Below are 17156 nucleotides of genomic sequence, written 5' to 3'. Positions count from 1 at the left end.
CTAGTAATATACTGAGCACATACTTCATATTCAGTTATTTTTTCAAATGTCTTGCCTACTGACCTTGATTGTTTAGTACTTTCTTGAATTGTTGATTTAAAGATGAAGATGAATAAGCTATATAAACCAATAACTTTATAATTTTTATTAAGTTGGTCAAAATATGCTACTTTTCTTTAGCATATACACATTTATACTGTACAGAAATTCATAAATATACATGATTTTTATAATAATTTATAACTTTATTGTGAGTCTATAAGTTGCTTCTTGAATTTAATTAAACCACCTATCTTGAATAGCTATTTTCCTCATTCATCATAACAAAAATATTTCCCAAATGTTCATGATTAGACAGTTGAATTGAAGATTAATCTTAAATATATATTTCTTTGTGTCATTGTAGTTAAAATAACTGGATTAGTCTGTTTTCAGACACACTAATAACTTTATCTGAAAAAATAATCCAAGTAATATATCTGAACTGAAGAAAATATGTGAGACTATTGTATAAAGCAATTGAAACTTTTTGGAAAAAAACTACAATTTTTCCTTTAAAATGCATTTTTCTATTTGGAATTTTAAATAATAGCTTAAATCATAAAAAAAAAATAAGTTATATCAACTGCATATAGGAGAAGCTTTTCCAGAGCCCTTATCAGAGATGAATATTAATCACTTGGTATTAATCTGGGGACATTATGGCTTTAGATAATGAGAAATATAATAAACTAGAATAAGTTTTTTAAGTTTGTAAGTTTTATTAGCCCACACACTTTCCCTTGCCATTTTAAAATAAACAGTACTTGAAATATGAGAATAATGTTAAGGGTCAACACATCTAGTTATAAAAGGATAGTCACATAGGTGCTCTCACTCAGACCCCTGTGTACCAAGAATGGCTCTCATTGGTTAGCAGGCTGATAATAGTTGTATAATCTGTGACTGCGGAACCATATCAAGTGACAATATATCAACGCAAAACTTAAGCTTTAGAAGCAGTAGAGCAAATATTCCTGTTCGGCTTTGTCAATTGGTGAGGGAACCAACACCAAGCAAAAGCAGAGCATGCTTATAGTTGATGTCTGCTTTGATTCTGCACGGGGCTAACATTTTTTTAGAAATCCCAGTTTATTTGGATATTGAGGTAAGTTAGCTTACCATTTCCCGAGTATAAACAAATAGATAGATAGAAAGACAGACAGACAGACAGGCAGACGGGCAGACCGGCAGACAGGCAGGCAGGCAAGCAGGCAGACTAAATATCTGGCTAACATTTTTCTTGGAAATATTTCCAAGACAAAGGTGGCAAAAGTGACTTGACTATGTTCATGCTTCTAGAAAGGTGTAAGGCAAGACTCTGATGCAGGTCTTTGGTAAATCGCATGCGCTTTCTAACATATCACTGTCTCTGTCTCCACTATCTTATTTAGATCATGTTTATGTCACAAATTATGTCACACACACACACACACACACACACACACACCCAACAATGCTTCATATGAACTTGACAAGCCTAAGTACAAAATTTAACTCAAGTTCACAAATGCCATGTGACACATAGTAGAATATCACAGCAGCTAGATCGAATTCCAGGTAAAACTTGCAAGACTCAAAAATAAGAATCTATTTGTTATAAGAAAAATAAACAATGAAATTAAAATTTTTGCTTTGAAAATATATATTTGAAATAATAAGATCGAAGTCTGCAAACTGAGCAACTGATAAAGGTCTGAAATTCTAAATTCCAGGACTAACGGCCAATTCAATGCTTCACATCTCATTTTCTTGATCTGTAAAAATAAGGATAATTCTGCTAACCTAGCCCAAAGGGATGTTCCAGGTACTAATTAATGAAGTGGATATACCACTCCCTGGGGACGTTAGGCTGCAAGCTTCAGAGAATTCGTCTGCCTCAAATCTCAGCACTCACCACCTCCTGAAACCCTAAGTTTGGCCAAGAAAACCAAACTCAGTCTAAGGACAGCATCTGCAGATACGATGCTGTTAAATGGACACCATCACAAAATCTAATTACCACTGACTTCTTGTAAAAACTCATTATACAATTTAAAAATTCAATTTTATATCATACATAAAAATTCACTTTTAAAAAATACTAACCATAACATAGACTTAATCATAAAAGAAAAAAATGTACTAAAGTTATTCAATTGTAAAATATACAAGCCAACCTACACAAAGAAGCTTCAACTCTATTTTCCTTATTATATGGATTTAAGAAAAAGTGAGCTCTCAAAATGGCAATCTGATAAAACTCTGTTACTACTTCAAAAAGACAGCATACAGGATCAAAGAGGAGAACAAAGTACTTTACAAAATGTTTAACTATTTTCACCACTTTTTGATAAATGAGAAAAAGGAGAAAAATTATAAAAGACACCAGAGTAGAAAATAACTTATCTTTGAGTCAATAGAGCAGATGTATCCAAACTGTAGATTGTTTTAAAGTGCTTTTAAAAGTCCTTTTTTTCCCCCAATATTACTTTTTTAAAAAATGGAAGAAAGACCTGCTAAGATATCTGATGAATGGTGATTGTACGATCCACCAGACATCATGTCTTGTTTTGATGGTATATATCATAATTAATAATTAGAAAGTGCCTCTATCAGAGGGTATTTTGCGCTGGGAATTTCTCCTAAACCTCATGGAATGAAACTGTCTATCATGGAGATACTCTAGATGCATGTATCGAAAGAGGAATTTGCAAAGGAAGGGCTACATAACAAGAGGTGAAGACAATGGCCAAACTTTTCAAAAGAATAGTCGACTCACCCTCTCATTGGATTTCTTTCTACCAATGATGTTACATCGAATCATAATAAATTATGAGTTTTGCCATACCCTAATCTACAGATTAATAGAGATCTTCTGAGACCAAAGTTTCATCGTTTTACTATGATTATCTGTCACCTTCGTATCAAAGGAAATAAATTATGATAATTGGCACAAACTTTGGTAAATAAAATGCATCTGCTGTGTTTGTGTCATTAAGATTATATTTCTATCACTGAATATTTCAGTGTTTCTTTTTTTCCATTTTCAAGTAACCTAAGAGATAGTTCCACTTCTGGAGCGGAGATTGAAGGTTGTAGGAGAACATTGTTCCCAACATGACGACAAAACTTAAAGAGAAGTTAAAAATCATAATTTTAAAAAATGCATCAAAGAGTTTAGGATACAAAGAAATCTAAATGAACTAAATTCCAGAGAGAGAGATAATAGCTTTCAAAGTGAGAAAGAAAACCTATAGCTGCTTTCATCTCCGGGGGCATGGTATGCAGAGAAACAAACCTTCTATAGAAGGCCAGCCAGTGTGTGGGTTGGCATGACAGAGAAGATCCAAGAGCAAGTCTGCATTACCCACCAATTCTTTCCCATGGGAGCTTCTTTACGGGCACAGAAGTGTAACAAAGATAAGTTAAGGACACGTACTGTAACCTCTAGAGTAATCACAAAAAAAAAAAAAAATCACGAAGGGGCATAGCTAAAAAGCTAATAGAGAGATAAAATGAAGGAATTAAAAAAACATTTTATGAATCTAAAGAAGATAGAGAAAGTTACAAAGCAATCACAGGGATGCAAAGTACGGCATCGGGAATATAGTCAATAATATTGTAATAACTCTGTATGGGTTCAGATGGGCACTAGACTTATCAGGGCAATCACTTTGTAAGTTATGTAAATGTCTAATCACTATGTGGCACACCTGAAACTAACATAATATTGTATGTCAACTGTAATCGAAAAATTTTTTTTAAATTATTTTTAAAAAGTTTCCCCTTGGCTACTGCCTATCAAATATTTTTCTATGATTATATAAACATAATTAATGGAACCTCAACAGAATGACAATTGAAATTTTTTAACCCGCTAAAACTTGTAGAAATTCTAGAAAGGCCTGGTGGCAAAATCAGCCCAGCCTCTGAAATATTTTGGAGAGACTATTTTCATCAGCGCTGTTACATAATAATAAAAAATTCCAACCACTCTAACTTCAGTGAGAACCTAGTTATAGAAGATGTCTCTAATTATAATGAACAAGCTGTTTAAAACATTCCCAGAAGGGTCCAATTAGTTTCTATGAGCTGATGAAACCACTCATCTGTACCTGGGTCCTCCACAGGTCTCCATGTTGTCGTGCCCAGTCCGGGGGCTGATTCTCTGAGGAAGGGTTAGGATTCATCTGCCAGGTGTGGATTATTACCTCTTATTCAGAGGATTATTTTTCTGCCAGTAATGAATACTTTAGCATCAGTTTGCAGATCTATCTTGTGAACTATTCTCTAAATGAATGCCTTCCTTTACTGAAGCAGGAAAATAATCAAAATACATTTTGAATATAGGTTTGTCAATTGTAACAAATGTACCATTCTAGTGGGGGATGAGGATAATGGGGGAAGCTGTGCATGTAGGGGGTATATGAGAAATCTGTACCGTCCTCAATTTTGCCGTTAACCTAAAACTGCTTTAAAAAATAACATCTACTAAAAGACAGTGATCCAAAAGATAAGATACCCATCATAAGTAATATCTCCCTTGGAAAACTCTTAAGAGTAAGCATATATTTAAATGAGGTGTCCATATTACTAAATCTTCTTGTCTTTAAAAACAAAATGTGTATCAATTGTCATCAATTGTGAGCCATCACATCAATTTCCCAGCATATTATATATTTTTAAATTATTGGCATTCTGGTTTAATTTTCTCTTTACTGCACTTTGTGGACTAATTTTTTAAAATTGGATAATCCTAAGCATTCTGAATATATAATGTTAGACTTCACATTTAGACTTCATGTTAGACTTCAATTTAATTAATTTTATTCTAAAATAATTCTTTTCAATGGCCACTTTATCTTACAGGAAAACTGAGCAGGACTTGAGTCATTTTTAAGGCATTCATAAGTAAATCTGCATGGGTCTCCCTAATGCTCTGCTGAAGAAAATAATATAACCCCCATTGAGTTAAAAAATTACCAATTAACTCACGAGAACTCTTAGGAGAAATTACGAGAACTGCTACTAAGCAAGCAATGAAAAAATTTTTTTTAATTGTCTCTTTTCTTTTGTGTTCCTTCTTAGCTTACTACATCATGCTTACTTTTCACCATTGCTATTTATGTTTGTTTGATTTTCTCAAAGACACTAATCTAGGCAGTGGAATGTAAAATTTCCACTAAAAATGCAGGGCAGCTGGAAGTGTGTACATAACAATGCAAGATGAAAGTTAGCAATGCTGAGTATTCAGGGGTAGTCCAAGTGGGTGGAATGAAGCTTCCACCTGCATTTAAATAAGTTGTTTAGTTCTCGGGACTCCCACTGAGGAATGTGCCAACTATACATGATCTACATTCACTCTTGCATAAATACTAAGAATGCCGTTAACCCACCAACACATAGCAAGAGAAGTGCTGCTAATGTTTTTAGCAACGATTAGTTTTCATCCACACTGCACTGTCTCTGTGCCCCACGCTGAAAACTCAGTACGGAAGACGGCAGACAGGGGCCTTCACTCTCACTGTGGGGTGGAATGCGGGAGTGAGAGACAGTAAAGGAGTAAAGGAATGAATAAGTAGCACAGCATTATTCAGGAGCACTGGACTGGGAGTCAGTTTCAAGCTCTAGAAGTTCAACACTTCACTGAGTTACCTGAGGTAAGTCACTTCACCAATCTGTGTAGCCTTGTCTACTCAGCTATAGGATGAAGGGACTGCATTTTGATCATCTCTAAATTTCTTTCAAGATTTCACATTCTCCAAAAATGTTAGCGTTATGAAAATACAAGTTACCCTTAAAAAACATAAAAGGTTTTAAAATTAAACTATGAAAAATATGACCTTGCTAACCCTAAGTCTCTTAGAATTGATAAAGCAACTGGGATCTCAGTGATTGGAAACAAAACATCACTATGCACACCAAATGGGATCTGATATACATATCTTCTCATCCTGTTAGAAAAATATATAAAATTGACTCGGTTAAGTAGGCTTTTCATAAAATCATCTATAAACTTTAGTTTCAACAGCTGTCTAGATACTACATCTGCAACCATACACTTTCCAAGGAAATATGATAGTAATAAAATTTGAATTAACAAAAATCAATGTTTTAAAAAAGTCTTGAAGACCAGAAATGCTCCCTAACATGATTGCAATCCTTCATACTATTCACAAGCAAACTGATGAAACCACTGACTCACATTGTTCTAAATGGTTTAAAGGTAGTTTCCACATATCCCAATCTTAACTAAAACTGCCTGATGTGCTAGTGTTACATGCTTGAGATCTGTCAAGAGAAAAGCATTTTTCTTGGAATAGTACTATAACGTAAATTTTAAAAATTTTACATTCCCTCTCAAATTAATCGGGCCTCAAAAGTTCATGATCTTTTTTCTCATTTTTGTATAATAATTATACTTCTCTAATAGAAATACTGGTGAAATATACTTTGATTTCCAGAAATGTACTCTAAGGCCAGGGATTCAGGATATAAAATAATACACATTTATCTACGCTTTTTTCAAATACTCAGCCCCATAAATCATCCCAGAGAATTCATGTTTCCATAGTTCCTTAGTAAAGCACTTTTGAATGAAGAAACCTCCCAGGAATTAAGTCTCCCACACCAACAACTTCAGTAGTTAAAGACATACGGAGCACCCCAATACTAAGAAGAAAGAAAGCCACCTGTGGGTGACACTCCTCTTCCAAAGGAAGAGCTAAGTCCTAAGAGGCATTCTACATTCTAAATCTGAAGCTGTCTACAGTAAAATCATCTGAACATCTCATAGTTTACATATTGTCAGCATAAAGGTTAATTTATTCAACAATATTTATCAATCATCACAGTTATCACAGCATGCCAGGTACTAGAGTAAGTGTTGAGAATTCATTGGTCAGCAAGTCAAGATCCCTGTCCTCACAAAGCCCATGGTATAGTAGACATGGGGACGGTGACAAACAAAACATAAGAAATCAAAGTAAAAATATATGTAATCACAAGTTATAAAAAGTGCTCTGAAGAAAATGAAGCAGTCATGAGATACAACATATGCATAAAAATCTATAAAGAGAGAAAATGCTGAGCGTGCTTAGAAATGGAAAGGAGGCTGAAGCAGCTGGAGTGCAGTAGGTAAGAAGAGAGAAGAACAATCTGGCAGGTACAATGCAGGGCCTCATAAACCAAAGAAAGAAGGCTACATTTTAGCCTAAGTGCAGTTAGACTCCACTGCAGGTTTTAAGATCATTCTCGCTGCTAAATGGAGAATAGACGAGAAAACAAGATTGGAAGCAAGGAGATCATAAAGGAGGCTGATGAGGTATACATGTGAGAGATGGTGGTGGCTTTTCCTAGGGGATAACTGAGGAGAAAGAAAAAAGTAGGTATATCTGAAATATATATTAGAAGTAAAAATCAGAACTTACTAAAAGAAGCATCTGGATAGTGAGAGAAAAATCTTGAGCAGGTGGGTAGGTTGCTACTTATGAGACAGAAGAAAGATTTGCACTGGATGTAGAATAAAAAGTCTAGTTTTGGGCAGTACATCTTAGATGCTTATGAGACCTCCAAATAGAGGTGTCATCCATGTAGGCAGGTTGGAGCTCATGTATCAGGCTAGAGATACAATGTAGGGGTAATCAGCATATAGATGGTATATAAAGCCATGAGACTGAATGAGCTCACCGATGGAGGGAGTCAAAGGCAAAGAGAGAAGCTCAGGATCAAGTCATGGGATTGGCTAATACAGGATAAAAAATTCCAGAGGAGACAGAAGAAAAGTGGGCAGAGAAGTAAGAGGTAAATCAAAAGAGTATAGTGTTCCAGAAACTGAGAGAGAAGAATCAACTGCTATGAGGTCAGGAAAATGCCCATTGAATTAGTCAACACCCTTGGAGAGCTTGACAAGAGCATTATGAGAGGAATGCAGAAGACAGAACTGTACTGAACTGAGTTAAGAACTTGAAATGGAGATAAAGAAGTGGAGATGACTCTTTCTGCTTAGCATTATTAATCTTTGTTGGAAACACAGAATAAGTTTAAGATAAGCTCCTTACCTTCTATATGCTAAAGGCAGGACCTGTAGGAGACAGTTAGGTCAGGGAGAAAGAGGATTTCCAGCCTCTCTTGAATCAGAGAAGCAGCCAATCTCAAGAAGCTAAGCAAGGGCAGAACTTTGAGGTCTTACAATTACACATGTCGCATGTATGGGGTCATAAATAAGGAGGGTGTAAAACCCACTCCAACCAGGAGAGGACTCACATGGGTCTCTGTTGCCCAGGAGGGGCATAGAAAAGGCTGGCTGGGCAAAGGAGAGGGAAGAATGAGCCCAAGGAAAGCAAATCACCACATCTGCACCAGTGCAGTAGGCTGGACATCCAATATAACTGGTACTCTGGAAAGTTCATAGCAAATTCTATCTTTCTTTATCCAAATAGATTGCTTGAACCACTTTCAACAAACAAGTAAGGAAACACATGCCAAAATATTGCCCAAATCATAATACTTTAAGAAAATCTGAACTTCTACATATTCTTGAGAATAATCAAACACCATTCTTCCAATGCTAAAAAACTGGGGGTGAAACTACATTACTGATAACATTTTAAATTAATGTAATAGTTTTCCAAAATTCTGAGGAATTATAAACCCAGAGGCATAAAATGCCCTATGACACTTAACATGTCACTGATTTATCCTGAAAAAATAATTCAGAAGCAGATAAAAGCTATATATCTAATGATGTTGACTAGAATATTACACAGCAAATACAATAAAAATTATCTAAATATAATTATCTAAGTATATATGTATATCTGCATATGCCTATATACACACAAATTTTACTAAATAAAAAATAAAAACTTCTATTTCCATAGCAAAGAATACCACATATATACACATATGCATACAAGCAGACAGAGGTACATATATATGGAGAAAAACTGGAAAAGAATTTATAAAAATGAAATCCAATTTTTCAATGATGGACTTATTCTAAAGTACTATTTTGATAATTTTAAACTATAATTTAGAAAATTAATTTTAGCAGGATGGTATTTGTTCATGAATAGACAAATAGACCAGTGGAATAAACTAGAAAACCCAGAAATAGACCAAAGTAGTACATTGGTAATTTAGTATTTGATAAAGTTGGCATCTCAAATTATTGGGACAAAGATGGACTTTTAATAAATGATGCCAAGACAGGGCAGCCTACATATCTTTGGAAAAAAAGAAAATTAGATCTATATCCCACACCACAAATAGGAGTAAACTCTAAATGGAATAATGATATAAAAGTGAAAAATAAAAACCATACAAGTACCAGAAAGAAACATGGGTGAATTCCTCTTTAACATTGGTGTGGGAAAAGGTTTTCTAATTATGATTCAATAAAGACACAAATTCGAATACATTAAAAATAAAAAATCATTTTCCATGACCAAAAATCACCATAAGCAAATTCAAAACACAATAAACTAGGAGGAAATATTTACAACATATACCGCAAATAACTATTTTCCTTAATATATAAAGAACTCTTAAAGTTAAATGACAATAGACAAAACACCTGAAGAAAGATGCAGAAAAGACATGAGAAGGAAATTCACTAAAAAAAAAAACTAAAATGACACCCGAATGTATGAAAATGTTCAAACTTATAATTAGTAAAATGTAAATTAAAACAACACCAAGGTATCATTTCTCACTTACCAGATGATAAAAAATTAAAAATTATGACAACAAATTTTGTTTTCAAAGCTGTGGAGACGGGTACACTCCTACATTGATGAGGGAATGCACATGGGTAAAAAGCTTACAGGAGAGAATTTGGCATCCTCTTATCTTCTGACCCAGTAATTCCACTTCTAAGAATCTACTCTGAACATACACCTCCAACAGTACAAAAATACTTATGTGCAAAGTTATTCATTGCAATATTATTTGTAATTGAAAAATATTAGAGGTCCAAATGCCCACGCATAAGAGAATAATTGAGAAAAGTATGGTATATAATGTATATAAAGTATATAATGAAGGGCTCTGAAGTTGTAATAAAGAATGAGAAAGATCTTTATGTACCAATACAGAGATTTCCAGGACTTATCGTTAAGTGAAAGAAAACAAAGTGACAAAGAATATCTACAAGAAGAAAAAAAATGGCATCGATGATAGAGGCTCTGTTCATCCCTCTGGCGACCAAATAAAAGTTGTTACGGACAGAAGGAGCAGCAGCAAGGAAAAATCGCCTGAGATCTAGAGGAACAAGCCATACAACTAGGGAAAAGTCCAAGAAAGCACCTTGCAATATAGAAGAATATTAACAATAACAACCAAAAGAAAAAAGAATATTTACTGTATGGACCCTTCACGTAAGAAAGAAAAAAATGTATGTGTGAGTATGTGCATCTGCTTACTTGTGGAAAAAGTATAAGAACAGGAAAGATAAAACACAACTAAGGAGAACGTTTTCTTCTAAGGAATGGGTAGAAACCAGTTGTAAAGAATGTGAGACAAGGAACTAAGTAGTAGAAATGGAAGGAGAGAAGGCTCTATCTACTGAGAGGGCCGAAAGGCAATGACTTCTCAATAGCAAGGAGCCTAAAGCCCAGATATTGGTTTCTAAATACCACTGTCTCATAAAAAGAGTTAGGGTTCTTTGGAGAAACAACTGATTCCAGGGCTGAAGAAGGAAAAATAGAAAATGAGTCTGGAACATCTTGCGGTGCTAGAAAGTAATGACGTTCAAAAAACGTCAGGGCCATGTCAAAAGAACACAAAGGCCATCTTGAAAGAGTTCCCAGTGGCCAAAGCAGGGATAATTTAAGTAATAAACCGAATAATGATGGTACTGAGTTTTAACTCAGAGAATAAAATAAATATCCATGCATCCATACTGATATAAAGAAATGATTTAATAAATAAGTAAATAAATGTGAGAGAAAGGACTAATCATCTGTACAGCAGAATTCCAACTCAAATTTAGAAGGAACAATGGAAACGGAAAATGATCATTAGACAAACACCGCAGTAACAGTTTTTACAGGCAAGAACTATTCACAAATGATAAAATTTGTGGGCGGAACCTTGAATGATGAGGAGTAGTATATTTCCATAGCCTCAAATTAACTCCCCACGAGGTACTTATTAATTACAAAGAAAAAAAACAGTAAGTTTGCAGTGAAGAAACCTGGCAGACACCACCTTAACCACTTGATCAAAGCTAATATCATCCATAAGAAGACATAATATCATGTACTCTAAGGACAAATATAAATTAAGAGGATTAATTCTCCCTAATGAAAATAGGAGAGTCCCCCTCACCCACCTTTGTCTCAGAGCATTTACTTTAGAAAACTTGCAATTGTAAGTACTTTCTCCTCTCTTTGAAATGTCTATAAAATCTTTTTGAAGATCAGATATCCTTTTGTCAGCTTTATGACCTAGGAATGTCGTTCTCGAGGACCTAGGACGGAAAAATCAAGGGAGACAGTACCCTTATTTCAGTACCCTTATTTCCCAGTTTCTGTGGGAGGACTGGAGCCTATCTTTGGTGGGCACCATGCTCCAACTTGCAAAACTACTTCCTGTCATAAAGCTATGAATAGTTTATCTTCTGGATAAAGCCAATTAGCTAACACAGATGGTCATTCCAACTACCATGTGAATTTAGGGTGAATTATGAAAAATGGTCCTGTCAAGTTCTCTACTTGAGGACTGATTATAGTTTATCTCGGAAAAAAATGTATGTAGTGGGTTGCATCTGCTTGGCTATATAAAAGAGTAAGATTTCTTTCTGTCTTGGCAATCTCTCAGTGAATTGCCTGTGATGTGCATCATATTCTGGTTTAATGCTTATTCAATAATAAAAGTGCTTTCTTTCTCTACTTATCTTTAGAGAGGATTTCTAGATTGAGAGATTTTGTTTTAAATTATATTTCCCCAACAGTATCCTCTGACATGATGCACTGAGCAGGGCACTTCATCATTCCCCGGTGTTCTTGCCAAAAAATAAAGAACCTCAACCCAATCACAAGAAAACATCAGGCAAAACCATACTGAAGGACATCCTACAAAAGAACAGACCTTCAAAGTTCTTGAGGTCATAAAAAACTAGAGAACAGTAACAGTAAGTAGATACTAAGGCAACATGACAACTGAATGCAGTGTGAGATCCTGGATTACATCCTTGATCAAAAAAAGACATTAGTCTGGAAACTGGGAAAATTTGAATAATATTGTTACCATTGGGGCTGACCTAATAATATCTGTAAATTAGGTGATCGTATCAATTTAATTTTCTGCTTTCAATTTCTTGGTTATATAAGATGGTAACAGAGGAAGCTGGGTGAAGTAAGATGTATAAGTAATTCTCTGCACTATTTGGCAACTTTTGTCTAAAATTATTTCAAAATAAAAAGTTAAAGAAATGTAATGTTTAATACCCCTTATCATGACTGAAAATCTGATACATAGGAGGCCTCCCTTGATTTGTCTTCACCTCTCTCGCCCTGTTTTCTCTCAATAATCAGCCACAACCAACTCTGCCTTTAAAATGTAATAAAAAAAACACCTCCTGAGAAACCCAACAATAGTTTTCATTTGTAATTAGGATAAATTTATATACTGCTGTTGTGTAATTGCATTTGGTTTGGGGTTTAGTTTCAAAGAAACTTGACTCTCTATTGCTTTGTGAAGCCAAGAGACAAGTTGAAAAGAATAAGAAAAAGTCAAGCTAAATCTGACACTGAACTATTTCTTGCAATACTAAAACAGAAGAAAGCACAATTATCTCCTGAAGATTAGTCATGGTTTTTGTCATTAATATGCAAAAAGCGGGAGGGAGGTCTTTTTTCAAATACCAGACTTACTAGCTCAGAACAATAAGAAACAATGGTTTGTTGTTAACCAGTGAACCCTAGCTTAATTGGGAAAATATTTGCATTCCTTTAGGGTAGAACTAGGTCAAAGGAACCTCACCTCCACATCAAAACTGCACTATCCAGGAGGTCAAAGCACATGATGTAGACAAAGAAGAATGTTCAAGGTTCAGAGAGGTTTTTTCCTTAACTAAAAGCATAAGAAAACCTCGGAAAGTAATAATGGCTCACGACTGTCAATGGCACTGGGACCCTCCTTATGTGATTAGCCCACTGGGAGCTTATCTGCAGCCTGCCCTCAGTGAAATACATTCACCAAGAACAGAAAATTAAGGAGAGTGCAAGTCTGTTAAGGAAAACACTTGAAGAAATAAAATCTGCATTTGGTCTAAGAACTTTAAAAAAAAAAAAAAAAAAAACCCGAGTTTACGATACTTTGTGTCTCACTTGTAAATGATTGTTAGCAAGAACATCAAAACCTGTTTTCTCTTTTTTCCAAAAAAAAAAAAAAACCCCGAGTTTATGATACTTTGTGTCTCACTTGTAAATAATTGTTAGCAGGAACATCAAAACCTGTTTTCTCTTTTATTCCCATCATTTTCATATTTCCCTTCCTTCTCTATCTGGATTGCTTATGTGAATGTAGTTTATTAAAGAGCCTTGGCACTTTAGTGTCTGAGATATTTCAACTAAATCAAAGACAATGCAAGATAAAGAAAATAAAAGGGTTCCCATCAAACACAATTAAATAAGGCCAAGTTCATTTTACTCCCAGTCTGTCTGTCCAAGGGAAAGCTTCGGAATCAGGAGGTCCCTGAAGTGAATCTCGCCTCTTGGAATAATCCAAAACCAGAATCTCCAGATCTGCCTGGTCCAAACTCAAGCACTCCATCAGGAGTGAGGGAGCACGACAGCCACTTCCTCACATTTTCTTCTCAAATTTGCAGGCCACTGTCTTTAATTACTCCATGAACAGTTTCTGCATTACAGTAAATAATAAATCATAACATCCTCCTAGTGATAGGAAACACAGCATGGAAGGAAGGTCATGATGCCCCAAGAAGGAACTCTGAAGCCTCAATCAATTCTCCACCTTGGAAGGATAACTCAGACCTTGGCTCCCATCTGCAAGGACAGTCTGAGAGACCAGATGTCCCTCATATCCTGAAGACATCACCAGGGAGTCCTGGTATCCTCACCTCTACAAAGTTATTACACAGAGAATGAATCAAGAATTTCTGGTACACTGGCACCATATTCTAGTCCAGAAGTTTCTGACAAATATGTTCCACAAAAATTTTTGTAATTCCAAAGTACATTTAGCAGGTGGAGTGGATTTTTATTATTTTTTAAAATAAATTACTAGAGAAAATCCAAAACATTTTTCTTACTCTGCCTCTTTCTTCTTTGTCATCTCACTCATATCTCTGCCTAAATTATTCCTTAGCATGATAGCAAGGCCTAGTTACAAAAAACAAGCACATACTTATAAGTGTGAGATGACTCACTTTTATTTTACCACATCTTAATTTTAATAAAATTAAGAAGACTGAAAACATCCCTATTCTTACTACCATAATATCTACTTGCTAGTTTTTCAGGCCTCTCTTTCCCACTCCCATGTTGAATCCCAGACCACAAACTAGTATAATTTTTCATTCTTGCCATTATATGTAGGAATATAGAATTTAAATTGCTGATCAAGTTTCACACAGAATTTCAAAAAAAAGAAAAAGAAACAAAACGAGAGAGAAAAGAAAAAAAGAAAGGAAGAAGAAAGAAAGAAAGGAAGGAAGGAAGGAAGGAAGGAAGGAAGGAAGGAAGGAAGGAAGGAAGGAAGGAAGGAAGGAAGAAAATTGAAGAAGAATATGTACCTATGCATAATTTGCAATTTTGTTAGCAAGCACACCTACACAAAACTTCCATTCTTCCTGTTCATGGAGAAGAGAAGGGATATGAATAATCAAAGTGCGGCCTAATCCAAAATCATTTAAAGTTAAAATATATTAAATCAGCCCTTTTCATTTTGCCAATAAATTCATTATTACCCTTTTTGATTCAAGCTAATGATAAATAAAATAAATCTTCATTTTTAAAATATAGCAACCAACAAAAGGCCATCTTTTCTTACTCCCAGGAGAGTAAAAAGCAACATTTTAAAGTTTACTATAAATGATCTTTAAAATTGAAAATCACACAAAGATTTTTAAGAGCTGGGTGACATATAGATTAGCAATAAAGAAAAATGAATATGAAAAAGAAGCCAAAGTTTAGCAGACGAAAAAAAAAAACATAAGTATGTATGAAGAACTTTCACTTACATCCTCTAATCCATACTATGCTGTCTGTATTCTAGTTATAGTATTTGTTGACCACTGACTTCCCAGATAGATGGCTCACTCTCTGAGCCCAGGGACTGTGTTTTACTATATCCTCATTCCTCCCGTGCAGTCCAGTGCCTGGCACAATTGCAGGCAACCACAACAAACATCTGTGGAGTATTCCACATGACTATGAACAAGTCAGTCAGGACCCCTGGACTGTCAGAGTTTACAATTAATTGGACATGTGTTTGATGAGCTGAGTTGAATGGAAACCTAGGTTAGGACGGGTACTGTTATAATCAATTTACAACTGAGGAAACCGAGTCCATAAAACAACATAGCCCAGAACTTTTGACTATAAATCCTGAGCTCTTTCTACTCTACATAAGCATTTTGTTTTAATTTCTAATGACACTCTCTTTGTGAACCTACTTACTTGAAACTAATTTCTTCTAATACCTTCAGGGTCTTTAGAAACTGGCAGCATGTGATGCGTCTGAATTTCACATATGTAATTAGTTTTCACTGCCACAATCCAGTTTTAATCACTCTATTAGTACTATAAACTTATAATGAAGATATAGGATGTAACTAGTAAACAGAATGAATACTCTTTAAATAAAAGAACTTTTTAAAGCCTAGCCAATGTGCTAATTTGTCTTGCCCTTTGTATGTATTATTTTCTGCCTAATATATATTTAGCTTAATTTACACTTCAATGGCCAGCATTTGTTACTCTCCAACAGATGGCTAAAATGGCAAGCACAAGGAAATGAGATCTAGATTAATGTTCTTCCATTTCCAAGGAAGAAAACATACACTACTTTTTAAGTGAAGTGTATACATTCCCTGACAATGAAAGAGAAGAATTTGTGTGTCACATATGTCTAATAAATGCTATCTGTTCAAGAACCAAAGAGGAATACTTTCTCCAAGACCATGTATCTCCTCCTTATATACAGAAACTTGACAAGCTTTACTGCTCAGATCACAGAGTAATTCTCAGACTTCCACTTTTGTCACGGAGTCATCCGCAACTGAGGATTTTAAAGTGGATTCCCCTGTGGAGATTTACCTTTACAGCTTATTAGATCTCCAGGTAATAAAGAGCTTAGATTCCTGTAAAGTAGGCTACAAGGGATATTGAACTAGCTGTGCTTTAGACATCTGACTATGCAATGTTTATGAATTCAACTAACTGGGGCCACAACTTATATATGAATATCTTTGGGGAGAAGGGAAATAGTTGAGAGTCACTGCTTTGGGGACTTGTTAAAGCCAGAGTGCATTTCTGTCAAGTTTATGGCCCATGGCCTATGACATCTCAGAGGCTGTCCATACTAGTGGACAACACAGCTATGAAACTTTATGCTTTTATGTCCTTGTTCACGGCCTTCTCACCACACCCTCAGTAAGTCTACTGAACTACTTATTTTCCAAGACTGAGCTACATTCCAAGTGCCTCTTCTCTGATCCCCTTGTCATGTAATCTTAACTGCATACCCGTTGGTACATTGGCCTTAAACACTGTGGTAGATGTTCACATTATACTATGGTTATTTGTGTGCATATTTATTATTCTGGCTAGACAACAAGCTAATCTCTGGAAAGTAGGAGCCACATGTTTCTCATTTTTCATCCCAATCATCCAGTTCAGCATCTGACACTTGGTAGATATTCACTTAGTATTTCTTGGTAACTATAGCACCAAGACTGATATGACTTTTTTCCAGTTCCCAATGAGGACACTGTACTTTAGGTCCCAGAATCAGAATTAAAACTCAGATCTATTTGCTCCCAAAATCCATTTCTTTCCACTATGCCATCTCTCAATGAAACAATGCTAAACTGAAGCATTCATATAAAAACATTTCTTACTGATGGAAATATATAAATTAAGGTCTGGAGAGATTATTCAGGCAAA

The 17156-nt window shown here is 35.1% G+C and overlaps 1 protein-coding gene and 1 long non-coding RNA gene across 4 annotated transcripts in view; one reads left to right on the top strand and one right to left on the bottom strand.

Annotated features, from left to right (window-relative positions):
* DCDC2 (doublecortin domain containing 2) overlaps nt 1-17156 on the bottom strand; it is a 161000-nt gene that overhangs the window by 116837 nt on the left and 27007 nt on the right. The window lies entirely within an intron of this gene.
* On the top strand, nt 10322-13327 carry LOC112485766. Its single transcript, XR_003048534.1, has 2 exons — nt 10322-12157; nt 12982-13327. It is a non-coding gene; the product is annotated as an uncharacterized LOC112485766 (long non-coding RNA).

The sequence above is a fragment of the Pteropus alecto genome, unplaced genomic scaffold (assembly GCF_000325575.1).
Source record: "Pteropus alecto unplaced genomic scaffold, ASM32557v1 scaffold25, whole genome shotgun sequence".
Taxonomy (NCBI): domain Eukaryota; kingdom Metazoa; phylum Chordata; class Mammalia; order Chiroptera; family Pteropodidae; genus Pteropus; species Pteropus alecto.
The sequence above is the reverse complement of the archived record's forward strand: the minus strand, read 5'-3'. Positions and strand labels throughout refer to the sequence as shown.